Genomic DNA, 16,121 nt, shown 5'->3' with positions numbered 1-16,121 from the left:
ACCCACCTTTGTGCACTGAAATTAAAACGTCAAGCTCCTTCTGGAGCTTCTACTACTTCTTAATATGCAGATCAGCCAAAGCATGGCTACACTTAGTGCTGCAAATACCTGGGTTGACAGACTTCCTTTTGAGAAAAGGTTTATTATATTGATCAGGCTTTTATGACCCTAAAAGACAGACGTAATTTGTCCTTCCTCAAGGTCTTACCAGCAACTACCTAGAAAATCTGGTTCACTGGGCATCTGCTCCCCTCTACCAGAGATGTTTCACGAAGACGGCATATTATACCCATCTTCCAGAGATGGCACAATTTTACAGAATTATTTCCAGGTATAATTCAAAGAGGCTGACCATCTTAAACACATTACTGACTGACGCTTAAGCATCTCAAGACAACCCCTCTTTGCACCTTAATTACTCAGCAGAAATCAGCTAAAAAGTATTAGTCAACTGCTTTTCTCTGAGGGCCCTGCTTCTATCATTCCTCAGCTTGCTGACCTGCAGGACAAGCTGAAATACCTCTGAGAACTGCCATCAGCAAAGGATTTATCTGCTTTTATGTACATTTGTCAACCCACACAGCAGGAAATTTAATGAAAAGCAAGAGTGCAAATTGCTGATAATTTTTAAAATACATTCACTTATTCTGAAAGCCCAGTTGGAAAGTACCTCTTTTTCCTCTGCCTAACCATCACTTCACCAACGCAGCACTTTGGATTCCTTGTCTCACTAGAGGTCCACCAAAGACCAGGTGTCCATACCTGCAGCAAACACTTCCATGTGGAGCAGAACCTGCCAGAGACTCCAAGTCAGACATTCAGTGAAAGGCCTGATTCAGGAAGCCTCTACCACAGTCTTATTCCTGTGATCATTTTGAATAAACCATAAACAATAACATAGATGGGAAGGCCTCAGTTGTGTTGTTAGAATACATCAGAGGCTTTTTCAAACAGGGCCTGGCTAGCTGGCTGCCTTCTTGCAGCCTTGAAGGGGGAAGAAATAGCTTCAATCTAGTAACTTTTTATTGGCCCTGATTAACAACCACCTGTTTCTTGAGTGAGTTCCACCAACACAGGAGGTACTACCGCTGACTGAGATTTTTGTCTGCACACACAGGCCCACGTGGAATTTGCTTGCAGTTTTACCTAAGAAACTTCCAAGTGTTTACAAACCAAATTGCTATTTCTGAGTTACTCTATACACTAACAAGCTTCAAGGGGTACCAACAGCCATAAAAATAAAGTAATTTAGCCAACTATGGAACACCTACAGCTATATTACTATCATTTTAAACTTAAAAAGCATACATTCCTGTAGCCAGCTTGGAACAGGAAAACTCAGTTAAATTATTTTCACTTCTCTTACAGTTTCACTTTTGAATTCATTGGGGAAACAAACATTTTACTCAAACATCTACATAAAGATAGCCCTTCAATTCAAAAATATTTTAACTTTGTAATATAACAAACACTTTTACCTTACAGTAGTGATCTAACAGATGAAAGGGGAAGGATCCACTTTGAGCAGCTCTACTTTGCAGTGAATCCTGCTCATCTTTAGTTGAAATACACAGGTTTTTCCAGTAGCATCTTTTGGTACTGCTTTTGAAAAAAAATGTCCTCTTTGTAGCATTAGCCCTCATTACAAAAAACACGTCCCGTCATGCTCAAGTTTTGCATCTGAAAAATCTCAGATGCTGGCCAGGTTTCTGCTCAGGTTAGCTGGCCATCAGGGAAGACTACGTCCCATGGGAGCAGACCACACCAGCTCCCTGCACCACCCTCCACAGCTGTGACAGTGCTTCCCAGTGAGGCTCTCCCAGCATCATCCCAGACAGAAGCCCGTGGAGAACGCTGCTGCCATGACACCATCTCCATGTGGAGTGGACACAACGCTGTCACAAGGTGCTGCAACAAGGGCAGTAACTCCATGTCCTCACCTGCAAAAGTTGTGTACTTGTAGAACCACAGCCATGGCCCAGCTGCATCAGCTCTGGAGGTGTTAGGTTCCTTGTATTCTAATTTGCCTAATAAAGAAAGCATTATTCTTGTGATTTACTCTCATTAACTAGCTTCTCCAATTACAGAAAAAGACGACTTATTTTTCCCTCCAAAAAAAAAGATACCATCACACCAAACTGTCTTTTTTTTTTTTTTTTTAATGCTTGGGATTCCAGGTAGCTCTTTCAATCCTTCTGGCTATATAAAAGCCAACTGAATTTCATGCTGTGCAAGCCTGATAGCAACATTTAAATACGTTTTCCTTCTCATCCTGAAACTATAATTCTTCCCACAAATACAATTTTTGTTTTGTATAAAGTTTTCATCGGACAGCATCTTTTTTGTAGCTTAAGGTACTCTAAAGTATTACTCAAAAATCTGAAGAGTTAACGTGCCACATTTTGCTATGGGTTTTCAGTTTACTTTGGTATGGCAAGGGAAGGAGTAGAGATGGTATTTTCAAATCTTAACTCTACTGTCTGAACAACCTCCAAGCAAAGCAAACATCGATCCTTTAATCCCTCATCAAAATCCACTAGCACAAACTTCTGTACTTGCACAGAGTCTCACAGAGGGTAACAAGGCCCTGAACAAACGCACGGGTCTACACTAGCAAGTCTCAAGATTGGATCTTTATCTTGGGATGTAACATCTGGCTACCCTAGTCAAAACACAGCCCCAGGGAACTCATGTAGAAATATTTATTGCTGCTTTTTGCCAGCACGTAACACACATAACAAAAGCTTGAAAACCACTAACAAAAACTTCCTTAACTCCATAAATCACAGACAAGCAACAACCATCACCTTGCTATTTAAAACAAACAAACAAACAAACAATATTATAGTACTGACCACAGATACGTACTCTTCTTACAGGCCACTGGAGGAGAAGCTACCTTCTCTTTTAGAGATATTCTGCTACTAGTCAAAATCTCAGAGTAACTGATCACACAAACACAGCACCAAGTCCAGACTTAAATTTAACCAGCATCCTGAATCTGTAGTAAACCAGTATTCTGCATCCAGATGAAGCTACCTTGCTAAAATCACTTACCAAACGCACTCACTGAAAGTCTCATGTAACTTTTAAGCACAGCCCGACACGTAGCGTGCTATGCTGGGTCACAAGAAGGAAAACCATGCAAGGCAGCACCTACTTCAGAAAGGATCACGGGAGAAAGATAAAAGCAACATCACAATTAAGACATGTTATCTTCAGCATCAGTAACTAACTGATGCTATCTGGGCTGGAAACTATCCAGACTGCAAAATCCTATTTAGAAGATGCATATGTCCCCAGTAGAAGAAATATTGACAATAGTGATACATCATAGAGATACATCCTCCTTCTCTTGCATTTTACTTAGCCTGCCCTTAAGGCTCTAGCCTGACAAACGGTTAAGGTAGCATATGTCAGCTCTGAAATCAAAGCAGTCCTGTCCCCTGTCCCACTTATATTGCACGCACTCCTGGAGACCCCCTTCTTGGGGCAACAGAGCTGTTCAGTTCTCCAGTCTAATTCATGTCACAATATATGACCCACCCAATGGCGGTCAAGTATATCTTTAGTAGAGAGAAAATGTTAAGCTAATAAAACCCATTAATTTTAGCTATGATCAGTCCTCCAGTCCATTACACAACTGCAAAAACACTATCATGCCCCATGGGGTAGGACGCAAGTGTCTGAGGCTGGGATTGTTTCTTTCAGTGACAGTGTCACCATTTAAACATGGCAGTTCACTACTACCTGTGTCAATTAAGTCTTATTTGCTTCTTTGTCAGGGAGCTGTAGTTCAACTAATGTATTGTATGTTTTAGCTATGTTCAAGATGTGGTCAGCATTACATGTGTAGTGAACTGAAGGTAAAAAAACCTCTGGGAGCGATACCTTTCACTCTTCCTGCCTACAAATAGAGAGCACTCATTAATAATCCTTGTGGTCTCTCCAACAGGGAAGGATCCAACTTGCAGACAGAACTTGCCATTCCCCTTCAGTGCACTCCAAAATAAATTAACAAGTTTCCACAAGTCAACAGAAGACCAGGTTGCCAAAATGTGATAGAGAAGTAGCAAATGACAGCCCTAGCTGTCAGCAAGGCTAGAAAATCACTTATAAGCACAAAATTTAGTCACTGATAGGAACCCTTGGCCCTACTGATACAGGTTGGATTTTTTTTACAGCAGCCTCTTATCAATCAGTCTGAACATGCGAAAAATAAGTACAAAATCAGTAAAACAGCAAAGAAGTCCAGCAGCTGTTGGGCTTGATGCATAACATCATGCTTGTGTTCTCAGAGCTGCAGAGTTTCTCTACCAGCAGAGTGCAAGTAAAAAGGCAGTAACTTTGGCAAGTAAGAGTTGGGTATCTGGGTCCACATGGGATATAAATTTCCATCTATAGAATAAGCAGATTTCTCACACATTTATTGTGGAAAAAACAGCATTTAAAATCATCTTTAGAATCAGCACACTGAGGCAAATGGGCATGCATCACCCATCTAACATGCTGATATAAACAGCACATAAAAGGTCTTTGACCACAGTTTTATCCCTCATAACACAACATAGGGTTAATTTATTGAACACAAGCCTAGAGAAAAAAAGTAGATTTAGCAGCAATGAACACAAATTGCATGGAGGCAAAAATCGCAGAGTGTAATATACACAGCACCTGACACCAAATACAAAAAATGGAGGGCCATACATGGCTGGAAGTTTTATTATTACTTCCTATACAATGCTCTTCCACCACTACCACAGACAGGCCACAGACTGGGCAATAAAAGTGGTCTGTTGTTTTCCTTTTGACCTTACACATATGTCTACAAAGCTGTTCAATTACAAGTGGTAAGTGTGGCCTAGTAATACAACACACTCTTAACAAAATACGCTCCGACTTGACCTGCAACTGAAAGAAGTGCTAATTTCCACCACGGGAAAAAAAAAAAGAAAGTCAGTTATGCCCCAAAATACTATCACAAATCAAACCCCAGTTTCTAATTTACCATACCTCTTCCATCAACATGCATCGAACTTTGAAACTGAAGTCTCCTCAGAACTGCTTTCAGCACAGATACTGAGGAACTTCACTGTCAGAGAAGTATCCCCCACTCCCACAATTAATCAAAGACTAAATTTGTTCCATTTTATAGCGGAACCAAGAATTCAAGTTGGCATCATAAAAAAAACAGTGCTCCATCATCTGGATTAAGAGCACAAGCAATTGTAGTCAGGCCTCAAGCTTGGGACACATCACACCTCCCACTACCCTGAACAACATCCTTCACTTCTTCCTATTGTCCATTGTCACCTAGGGAGCAGTTCAGACCTGCAGCCGTGCCCTGTAGCTGCTACGGCACCATTCGAAACCCAGCTGGCCAACCACAGGTAGGCTTTTTGAACAGCTTCTTATGAAGAGTCCTCTGCAAAATCACACAGGGCACCACAGTCAGAACAGAGTTGTCCCATTAATCTGATTGTTAACAGGCAGTAATCAGAAGGCAGCAAAAGAAGGGTACCGCAACACACAACACAAAGTAAGTAGTAACCTGACACCAGTTACAGATTAATTATTTTAGAAGTCCATTAGAACATACACCACGAACGATGCTTGCCTGTTTAAAAAGCTGAAAGTTAATGAACCTGTGGTATTTACATCCTTCACTCCATAAAGAAAAAAAGTTTTAAAAAATTAAAAAAAAAAAATCACAACAACGTAGGAAGAAGCATTTCTATGCAAGTTGCCTGTTTGATGCAACTGAGATATTCTTCCAAGCAATCCGCTTTATCTCAATCAACCTGTTTTCCATCCTGAGGGATGGTTGGCAACTGTATTTTTTTTTTGCTTTTCCTGTGTATAATTTTATTTCCACACATTGTAAAATCGTGTTATTCCCATGTATACATCACACTATTCTAGATCCACATTTATTACTAAATCGCTGTAAAGTCTCTTTCTGGCATTATTCAGTCCATCTAAAAGTTCTGAAACTACCTGAGTGGGTTTTTTTGTTGCAAGTTGTTTGAACCCTACCTTTATGATCTGTCCTTTATAGTTATATTTGTGCCATATCTATCCACAGGTTTCAATAAAAGAAAATCAAATTTACACACTATAAACTTCCATTGACTACAGTCCTTTGCTACAGCAGAATCCATCATTTCCTGCGTATACTCCATTACAGTATTAGCAGGAGCAAAAGCATCTAATCAGAGAGCGTAACAACACGATTGCTCATTTCTTGTTATTGAGCCGGGGTAGGTTGTGACTCGCGGTTCCACCTCCAGCAACTCCCTGGACCTACTCGATGTAAGAGCGGCACTCACCTCCTTCGCCTTCCAGGGTCACAGAGCTGGCACAGAAATGTTTTCGGTGCAGCAGGCTACCATTCTGCCTACAGCTCTGGCTTGCCGCGACAGAAGAAAAATCACCATCACACCGCTTTTTCCCGCTTGGTGTGTTAGCCTGTCAGAAAAAGAGCCCGCAGCCACCCATAAAAATTAACTCCAGACCGATGAAAATAACTCTTTCAGGGGAGGAGTAACCGCGTCGTGAGGAAAATGAAAAGCAGGAAGCTGATCTCAGCGGCGCGGGGAGCGCGGGCGGGGCGGAGCGGAGCCGCGGGGCGAGGAGAAGCGGAGCCGGGACTCGCCGCTCCACGGCGCGGCGGCGGCGCGGCCGGACCCCGCCGCATTACTGAAATGCCAGCCTCACGGCTCGCTTCCAGCCGGCAGCACCCCCTCCCCGCACACACGGGCACCCCCAGCACCCCGTACACCCCCGCCCCCGGGGGCCGACGTCAGCGCGCAGGTAGCCGGGCCCTGCGCAAGCGGCCGCCCCGCCGGCACCGCCGTGCCCTCCCCGGCCGCTTCCCCGCTGGCCCCGGCCCGGGCCGGGGCTGCCCGTGGGTGCCGCCGCTGAACCCGTTTTTCACGCGTGAGCCGGTTCGAAAAGGCACGTCCTGCGGGAGCGAACCCAAGTCTCCTGCGGCTGGAGGAAACTCGTACTGCGCGTTAAAAACAAGGTGGTGGTATCTTCTTAAAGATCGGACTGCCATGTTTTTTGTGCCTAACTAACTTCCTTTAATGAAGTTATCACAAAAACAAAACAAAAAAAAGAGGGTGGGGGTATGTATTCTTTAGGAAAACAGCTTAAAGAACCGAGACGCTTTTCAGGCTAAAACTGAAACCGACACCAAGCTGGGCTTTAACTCGGTAGCAGCATCTCCCTGCTCTGCACAAACCTTCTCTCCCAGAGGCATCCACCAGCCCCACCGAGGCCCCACCCCAGCAGGGACTCCCCTGCCTGCCCTGCTGCCCCCTGCAAGAGTCAAGGTGCACCCACCACTTTGCCATACTGTCCCCACGTTCCTCGAGAGTGAGCTTTATTCGCATAATTAGGACGGCACTACAAAATCCCACGTAAAACAGAACAATATATAACGTTCTAAATAAATACGAGCTTGGAAAACATGTCGAGGTAAACCCAAAAAGATAGAGGGCAAAGGTGGACTGACCACCACGGGAGCCATCAGCTATTGGTTCAAAAGAAGAATTAAAAGCCACAATGGAGAACAGCACATAAACAGATCTTAACACTCACACAGCCAGGATCTGATCTATGCCTCTCAACCAAAAGCAGACAGTCCCTATGTGTTCAGTCTTTCTAAATGAGACCATGGAGATAACCACGGAGAGTGTTCCTACTTGGACACCTGTCTTGCTCTCTTTCAGATCTAAATGTTTTGCCTCATGAGCTTTGCACGGCAATATCTGCAGGTATTTTGCACCGGTGGTACAGAGGAGACACAGGAACAAAACAAAACAGTGTATCAGTTTAAGTGAAGTTCATACACTTTTGAAATTCCTGTCTGGTGTCTTCCACACCAATACTGACAGGGAAAGAGAAAAGAGAAGCAACTGTATCTTTACCACTTCTTTCATACATTCTCTTGTCTGCTCAATATAGGAACCTGTAGTATGTCTTTAACTCACATTTGAAGATCCCATTCCAGAAGATTATGAAACCCAGGACCTTTTAACAAAGCATTTAATGCCTCCTTTGAAATTCACTGCATCTTGTCCACTTTTTGACATGTTTTAAACTATGTCCTATACACAGTCTGCAGTCAGATCCAGACTGAGCTGGCAACATAATCACACCCCTTGCCCTACCTCTCTGCAGAGCCCGATGGCCTTCACTTTCAAGAGTGGACAGACAGGACCTGTGCCTTCATCTTCAGCCTTCCCCGTTCACAGCCAGCCTCTGGTGACTGCAGTTACATGAACTCCTCAGACTGTAAGTTGAAGGTCACTGATGCAGACATACATCTCTATCTACAGCTACTCTGACGGAGTAGTCAGCTCCGACTGAGTGGATGCAAAGCCTCAGTCGCAGCAGTATCTGCAGGTGCAGCAGCAACATCAGCAGAGCCACAAGGAGACCAGAGGCAGCCTAAATCTCAGCATGCAGGCTAGGCCAAGCCAGCGTACAAGCCACAACACGCCACATCCTATCCAACTTCATCTCAATGCCCTTTCTGCACTAGTGTCCATGTAGTTGGGCAGCTCTATCCCTTTTTACTCATATAGTGAGGAATGCTAGTTTCTCAGGAAAGCTTACTCCTTTTTTGGGGAAACTATTAGCACTGAAGTGACATACAGCTGCTTCCTTACTAAGGAAACATATAGTTTAAAGCCAGAACTATATCAGAACTGGGAATGTAGTTTATAGACTCAGCTGAAAAGATCCAGTGAGTATTAAAACCAAGAATCCACAAAACCTGCATGGGATACTGTGCTGGCAGTGATGCGTGAACAGTAGACAAGGTTAAAATACAGGAAGAGCCCAACTTAAAAGAAACAGCAAAGATATTCCCAAAACATTTTTTATATAGTCACTGTTACATAAATGCTGGGCTTCTCTTCAAATCAAAGCCAACACTTGTACAGCATCACTCACAGCTCTGCGAGTCCACCATACCAGAGATAAATGAGCTCACAAGCCCATCTCCAGTCCCAGGATTACTGTGTGTATATCAGAAAAGCTGTTTCCTACCTGCTTTATAGAAGAGAGATTGTACAGCACTGAGCATTGGTCTTCCCCTGCTATTCAAATTGATACTGAGTTTTGAAAGGGCACTTCTCAGTTCTCATAAATACCTTCCAGGTACGTTGTTGCTACACTGTATTAGCCTGTACACACCAGCCAGAGTATTTCATTAGATGCAGAAGAGCAATCTCTGGAACTCCTGACGTGACACTCAAAGACAATTTTTTCCAGCAACCTAGAGAATACCAGAAGCACTTAAAAAAAAAAAAAAAGGTATTCTTAGTTAATAAAAATTATTAACCCATTTATTAGGTTGACTTACACATGTTTAACTTCAGCAATGTACATCTTTAACAACAAAGGCACATCTTCAGTCTATCTTGACTTAGTAATAAACTAAATGTTTAAGCAACTTGCTATTATTTATTTTGCAAACAATTTTTTATAAGTGACCTGGAAGACCCTGCTCTATCAGCCCACTTCAGACTTTTACTGTTGAAAGCACTTCATCCTTAAGATGACAGTTCATACAAAGAAAGAGTTGGAGAGACACCCGTTAAAGTATTGCACTGTTTTCAGTACAAAAAGCTCGAATTTCTTTAACCCTGCCTTTCTACGCAAGGAACTTCCTTGAGAAATTAGAGTAGCATCTGCTTGTACTTCAGATAATCATTGTCTGCTGCTTTGCCCCTCCCAAGTTTCCTTGACTGGGGTCATCAAAATAACAAGTACATTATAAAAATCAAAGTTTACCATTTTTAGGATTTCAGGGGCAGAACTATGAAAGCAATTATGAGGCAACCATTCATCTCAAAGCAAACAGTTTGTGCTTAACACTATCAAACAGTAAGACTTCTGTCATTATCTTTGCTGGCTAATGTTATTACCCTGTCCAGGGGTCTCCAACTTCAGTATAGATACAGCACTGGATCAGCAGTTTTTACACTGTAGTCATTATTTCCTATGGGTCTGAAAAAGTAACTAAGAAGATTAGTCCATTGTTGGTAGGCTTACCTTCATTTTTCAGGCATCTGTATCATCTACAGGACACTTTTTTAGTGTTTTTTAAGGTAACAGTAATTTTTAGAAAAAGTTTGAAAACCCACTACTTTAAATTGTGTCAGCTTTTTTTTCCTCACAGGGTGTATACAAATTTTTTGGAAGCTTGAAAATGGTCATGAAAATGGATCATCTAACATATAATCATCCTTCAGGTACTAAACAAGATAAAAACCTACCTCAGAAAGAAGGCATGAAGTAGGAAGTAGCAAGCACCTACAAGTATATGCACTTCTATGCTTCAAACTCATTCACACACACTTAAAAGTCCAGGCACTTTCAATCAAGTAGTTATTCTGTACTGTTTTATCATGAACTCGAAATCTTTGTATTGTTTAAGCTACAGTTGTCAAAATTAATTTTTATGTGACAATTTCTGACCTCTCATCCCTTACATTAAAGGCAGGTGGAAATTAGGCACCAAGTTGTCTCTATATTTATTTAAAACAAGTCAACCCAGAGATAGTTTGATTACGAATTTACTCACTCCATCAGTACATCTATCTTCTCTTGAACTGACATGACAGGATGACTTCTCCTGGCTTGTTACTCTGGTACTTTATGACCATTAAAATTACTTAGAAAAAGTGACCAAGATGACCTGATGAAAGAAGATACAAAGGGAAAAAAGTAACACTGATGTATGGTTGCATGGTTGAAAGCTTCCTCCTGCTAACCAGAAAGGAAATACACCAGCAAATAATCAAGGAAACAAACAAACATTTTGAGAGCATATTTAAAACACTCCAAAGCTTAACCTGGAAGTGACTGTCAGTGAAGACATCCAAACAATTCCCCAATCAATCAAATTTGCAATAGCAGTCTGCTATTGTAATCTTGCCTTCTGCAAAATTCACAAAAAATGTGTGCTCACATACACAGAGTTTGCTGCAGTATCAATAAATTATAATCCCCACTGAAGCTCCATGTTTTAATCTCCATATATTATGAAGAAATACAATATTAATCACTAAACCAAGTCACTACTCAGCTCAAAATGGATACAAACTCCCAGTCCAACACTTTTATAACTCTGCAATACCACATAGTTAATATAACACTAAGCAAATTAATTCATCAAACATTCCAGAAAACACTATCAACGAACTGTATATTCAGGAACAGCAGAATTGACATTTTAATGATTCCCAGATCTCAGCACTTCTTAGAAGTTGTATCTAATATTTTCATATATACCCATGTGCACACAAAAGCTTTCTGAGCTATGTAGTACATTAACAGTGTACAGGCAACAACAGATTTCCATCACCAGAAAGCTACTGCACAAACCCACACATCAAAAGTGTTGGAACAACTTCAGGTACAAATGTCATACACAAATAATGCATAAAATATCCAAGCCAGAAATCCTATCACACGCAGCATGCTGTCCCATCTTACCCCTTCCACTGTTAACCTGATAAGTCAAACCTCAGTTCTCCTCTGCTATAGGTGAAAGGCACTCAGATGTAGCAGAATAAGATCCTAACTCTCCCTTCTTAGCTTTATTACCAGAACAAGACCCTGGCAAGTTTACAGATGGAGAAGTTTACTTTTCAGAATGTAAGATCACCTGTTACCTGTAGCACAAAAAACCCACCATATTTCTGATATCAGAATCAGGAGAGTTCTGTCTAGTTTTTGCTTTAAGAATAATGAGAGCTGGTCTTCTGGTCTTTTAAAACGACCCGCCAGTTTTCTTCCTAGATGTAGTGCTGCAACATTCTGTAAGCATATTCTTAAAAGAGATGCAAACCTTCAAAGAGCAGTTGCAAAGAAAACTATTTCACTTTCCTAATTTGCATCAAGTTTGATGGTTCCTATCCTCCCTCCTAAATGGAAAACTAACTGTGATAAAATATCAAGCCCAATTAGAAACAGCCACTACACACGACTATTTATTTGAATTATTTCCTTTAGAGTACATGTAATTGTTTTCACAGAATCCTTTAGGGTTTGAGCCAAATATTGTCATTTTCAGGAAAAAAACTTCCTCCAGCTTCACATCTCATTCACTAAGTACTTAATTGAATTAAAATCTCGATATATATGAAAATAAATGTTTAATGCTGGAAAACCTCTACAGTAGCCTGAATTCTACATTCAGGATACACTTGTGATTTTCATCTTGTTAGAATATTAGCTTGCACATTAGAAAACCCACATTTGGCACTTATTTCAATATTAATTATTAAGACAGTAATAGAGTGCCATGTAAAATTTCAACACCAGAACTAGAGCTCACGTTTTTGGACCTGTGTCCCACTGGTACCACATTTGCCAAAATCCCAAAGCTTAGCTTCGTTCTGGGCTGTAATCTATGATCTGTTTTAAGGGCCAAAAACCTGACGGACTTCTGTAGGCACGTGAAGAAGTTGGGGAACAAAGCGGCTAAGATTTAAAAAACAGGCAAGTGACTTAGAGATACATGCTTTGTCCACATCTGTGGACAGCTGGCAGCTGTGCCAGCCAAAGCCAGAGGTGAGATGAGTCCCTGAGGCAGCACTGTGCGAAAGAAGGAGTGAGCACGGAGGAGGGGTCAGGTCACTGCAGGTGAGCTGCCATCCCTTCTTGGTACACCCAGGATATATTTTCCTCTGCAAATATGCTTTCTGGAAAAGAAAGCAGTGCCTGGGAAGCAGAGCTGTGGGGAGGACGGCTCGCCCCAGCCAAGGCCATCACAGCTGTGAGCAAGGACAGAGGATTCCCCTCTGGAAACACATGGAGGGGGGGTTATGCCAGTAAGGAAATGCTCTGTAAATACAGTACCCAACATGTAAATCCAGCAAATAAAGTGATATTTTCAGCCATCCCTGTGGATTTTTAAGACATCATCCAATCTTTAGCTGTTCTTTTGTTTTACCAACAGCTGCCTCCTCTGAATGACTGCAAACAAATTGAACTCAAGGTGCTTCTGCAAACCCATTAACTAGCTTTGGATACTTGCAAGCTCACTTAAACAACAACAACCACCACCACAAAAAAACAAAAACACTGTATAATTTCATTTCCACTAATAAGTGCTGCTTAAGATTTCATACATCAGGGTAAAATACTTGCTGCAGCATCTCTAGTGATTAAGTCCACTCTTACCTGAAGACCTGACTCCAAAGCTGGACATGTGAATCAGTGGCTACCACATGGTCTTCTCTAACTAATAGTTTGTGTGTTTTGTCAGCATACTATCTAAACCAAAATGAGTCATTTTTCTCATTCAATTAAAAAAAAAAAAAAAAATGATGCTTTTTTCTTCTCTGGTCTGTGGTTTACTCCCCAGTGTTTCTGTGGGACTCTAAATCTAAAAAAAGTTTCAATTATGCAACACTTTACTATAAGAGAACACAAACCAGATTATCAACTGATTATCAACAGATTATCAACCAGATTCAAAACTGACATTTTATATCAAACATGCAACTTCTCCCCCTCCAAAACCCCAAACCTAAACACTTCACATTCTTGGTTCAGCCACCAAAAGTCAACGCACTATGTAAAGCATTGATGGATGCATATATAAATATAGCAAACCTCTTCATCAAGGAAAATCATTGAAGTTTCTTGCATTCAGGCCTAAAACACATCTGTGGGACACCACAGAGCAGGGTGGGTCTCTTCCTGCAACTTCAGCATGAATGCAGGGAACACAGGTGTCAGCGTACACATTAGCTACCTGCTTGTATACACACAGTAATAGCATTAATATATTGTCCCTTCTGTAATATGCAAGCAGGTTTTTAGTTAGTTTGGTTTGGTTTGAATTGATAGGAAAAAAAGGTTTAAGCTAGGCCACTTGTCACCAAAGGATGCCATGCTTTATAGATCGAAACTATGTCCTTGGTCTATGCAGAAGAGCAAGACTCTAGCTGTTATGGTACAACGCTGGCTTGCCAGTGACACAAATTCTCCTATTTCAGCATCTCTCCTATACTCTTTAAGTTATAAACACAGGTTAACAATAACAGCTATATAACAAATAACAAAAAAACCTCACACTGTGAAATGCGGTGACTGAAGAGCTGACCCACTGTTACTTTTGTTACCAATGCATTTTACACTGCCACAGAAAGGTACAACGGCTCATGGGAAACAGTAAAACGCCCAGCTGATGCTGTTAAACTTTAGAGAGGTCATCTGCTGCATCCCTGTGTCTCTCACCTGACCGACCACCACTGCTGCTCTTTGGGACTCTGCCTGGGACAGCCAAGAAGGAAGGGGAGCGAAAGCCACTAGTAGCTTTGGTGCTGAAGAGACCCAAGAAGGGGCCAGTGCAGTCCTCTAGGAGAAAGAGACAGCTGTAACAAGCAACCTGGAGAAGTTCAACATCTTCTCCAATGTTCATGTTTTTGTCAAAGCGATTCCACTACTACAACTTGATCTTCTGACCTGGGTGTAGATGTGGGTTGCAAACTTAACTGCATCACTTGTAGACCAATGCACCACACAAACCACACAGACATAATAATTCCCTGTCAACAGACACTTATTTAATTCTACAGCACACTAGATGCTGTACTTTTTTTCAATTTTATTTTTTATGTAAGAGAGTGGAGGGAGGATGAGGTAAAATGTTAAACATAGTCTTGAAGGATTATGATGGTATAAGAGCACATGGCTTGGCCCAAAAATTGAAGCACTAATTAGTCAGTCATCACATTTACAGTTTCTTTTAATTTGGACATACCTAACTTCCTTGAAGTCACTAAAGGACCAGTTTGATCTATTTAAGCAATGGGTACTAAATAGATACTAAACTGACAGTTACACACTAGATACTTCAGATAAACACAGGTAACTTGGCCTTAGTGTTGACTTATGTCTGTATTTCACATACATTCTCAAGGACTCGTTTTCAGTTACAGCTTCTTTAAGGAAAGGCAGAAAAGCAGGGCAAAAATTCTACCCTAAGTCCTGAAGGCAATATGCTCATCCTCCCCCATCCCCCCACTCCTATAAACCCAAGAACAAGCCCTCTAGTAAGCAAATCTTATCCTCAATCAGTTTTCACTTTCAACAAAAACAAAACTTAATATAAAGAAAAATACCAAGTTAATTGAATAATAATTTCCCAAGAGAAAGCACTGTTTTCAATATCCAGTGCTATAAAAGAAATCTATAAACAGGATTTGCAACTTGCTGGTGTAGGAAGAGCTGTTGTTGCAGTGTAACCAGATTTTGCATCTTGAAGGGATGCCTAGGACATGCCCTCATCATTTATGGCACCCTCAACAACTGGCCCCAAAGACTCCAGATGCTTTCAGCAGCCCTGTGCTGCTGGACACAGAAACCTGATTTAAACCAACTAAGCAAGTCTAAGAAACTCCAGCTACAGCAGCCCAGCCCAGCCCTGCATGAACTAACTTACCCCTACTCAATGCAAGTTAAATTAGTATGCACAGACCTCCATGCTACCACTGCCAAACCACTTCTGATACTTGTTCTACCTTGTTGAATGCATATTCAAGTAACTACAAAACTCAGTGGTCTACAACGTAGACCTGCATACCCTTAAGGTTTGAGATTATGCCAGGTTTTATCAACAGGTTGGATTTGAAAACGCTACATTTTAACAAGCTGCTTCTAAAAAGTTGGTAATAAAGAATCTTTTGAGGTTTTTTGTCACTTTTGTTTTGTTTTGAAGAGACTCTGCATACTACACTCTCAAAATCCATCAAATCCAACTGCAAACCAGACTTGGAAAGGATGCATAAAACTCATAGTTTTGTTGGTAAACAGGCAGTATATCTGCCTGCTGGTCTGGCTGAACTCCTTAGCTGTGTCGGGTATTCACCACAGACCAGTGAGGCTCTGCATTTTCAAGGTCATGGAGAAAAGCAAGCACTCAGCACCTCAGTAGGGGATCTGGTGGATGGGATGACTCCAATTGTCCCTGAATTAACTAAAATCAACAGAATAGTTGAGACATTAAAGACAGAGTTTGACAGATATGGAGGGAAGACCCTGGGTTTCCTGGAAGAAAATATTTATACTGAAAAGGCACACGACCTGTG

At 41.4% G+C, this 16,121-nt stretch overlaps 1 protein-coding gene across 10 annotated transcripts in view; it reads right to left on the bottom strand.

The window, feature by feature from the left end:
- The window catches only part of BBX (BBX high mobility group box domain containing), a 144,594-nt gene that overhangs the window by 103,778 nt on the left and 24,695 nt on the right, over positions 1 to 16,121 (bottom strand). The window contains exon 1 of one of the 10 annotated variants that reach the window (XM_082042993.1): positions 6,330 to 6,456. The exons of the other annotated variants lie outside the window; for them this stretch is intronic. The gene's annotated coding sequence lies outside the window, so the exon portion shown is untranslated. Of the gene's footprint in view, positions 1 to 6,329; positions 6,457 to 16,121 lie in introns of those variants that run through there. 10 annotated transcript variants of the gene reach the window in all.

The sequence above is a fragment of the Streptopelia decaocto genome (genome assembly GCF_964273445.1).
Source record: "Streptopelia decaocto genome assembly, chromosome: 1".
Taxonomy (NCBI): domain Eukaryota; kingdom Metazoa; phylum Chordata; class Aves; order Columbiformes; family Columbidae; genus Streptopelia; species Streptopelia decaocto.
The sequence above is the reverse complement of the archived record's forward strand: the minus strand, read 5'-3'. Positions and strand labels throughout refer to the sequence as shown.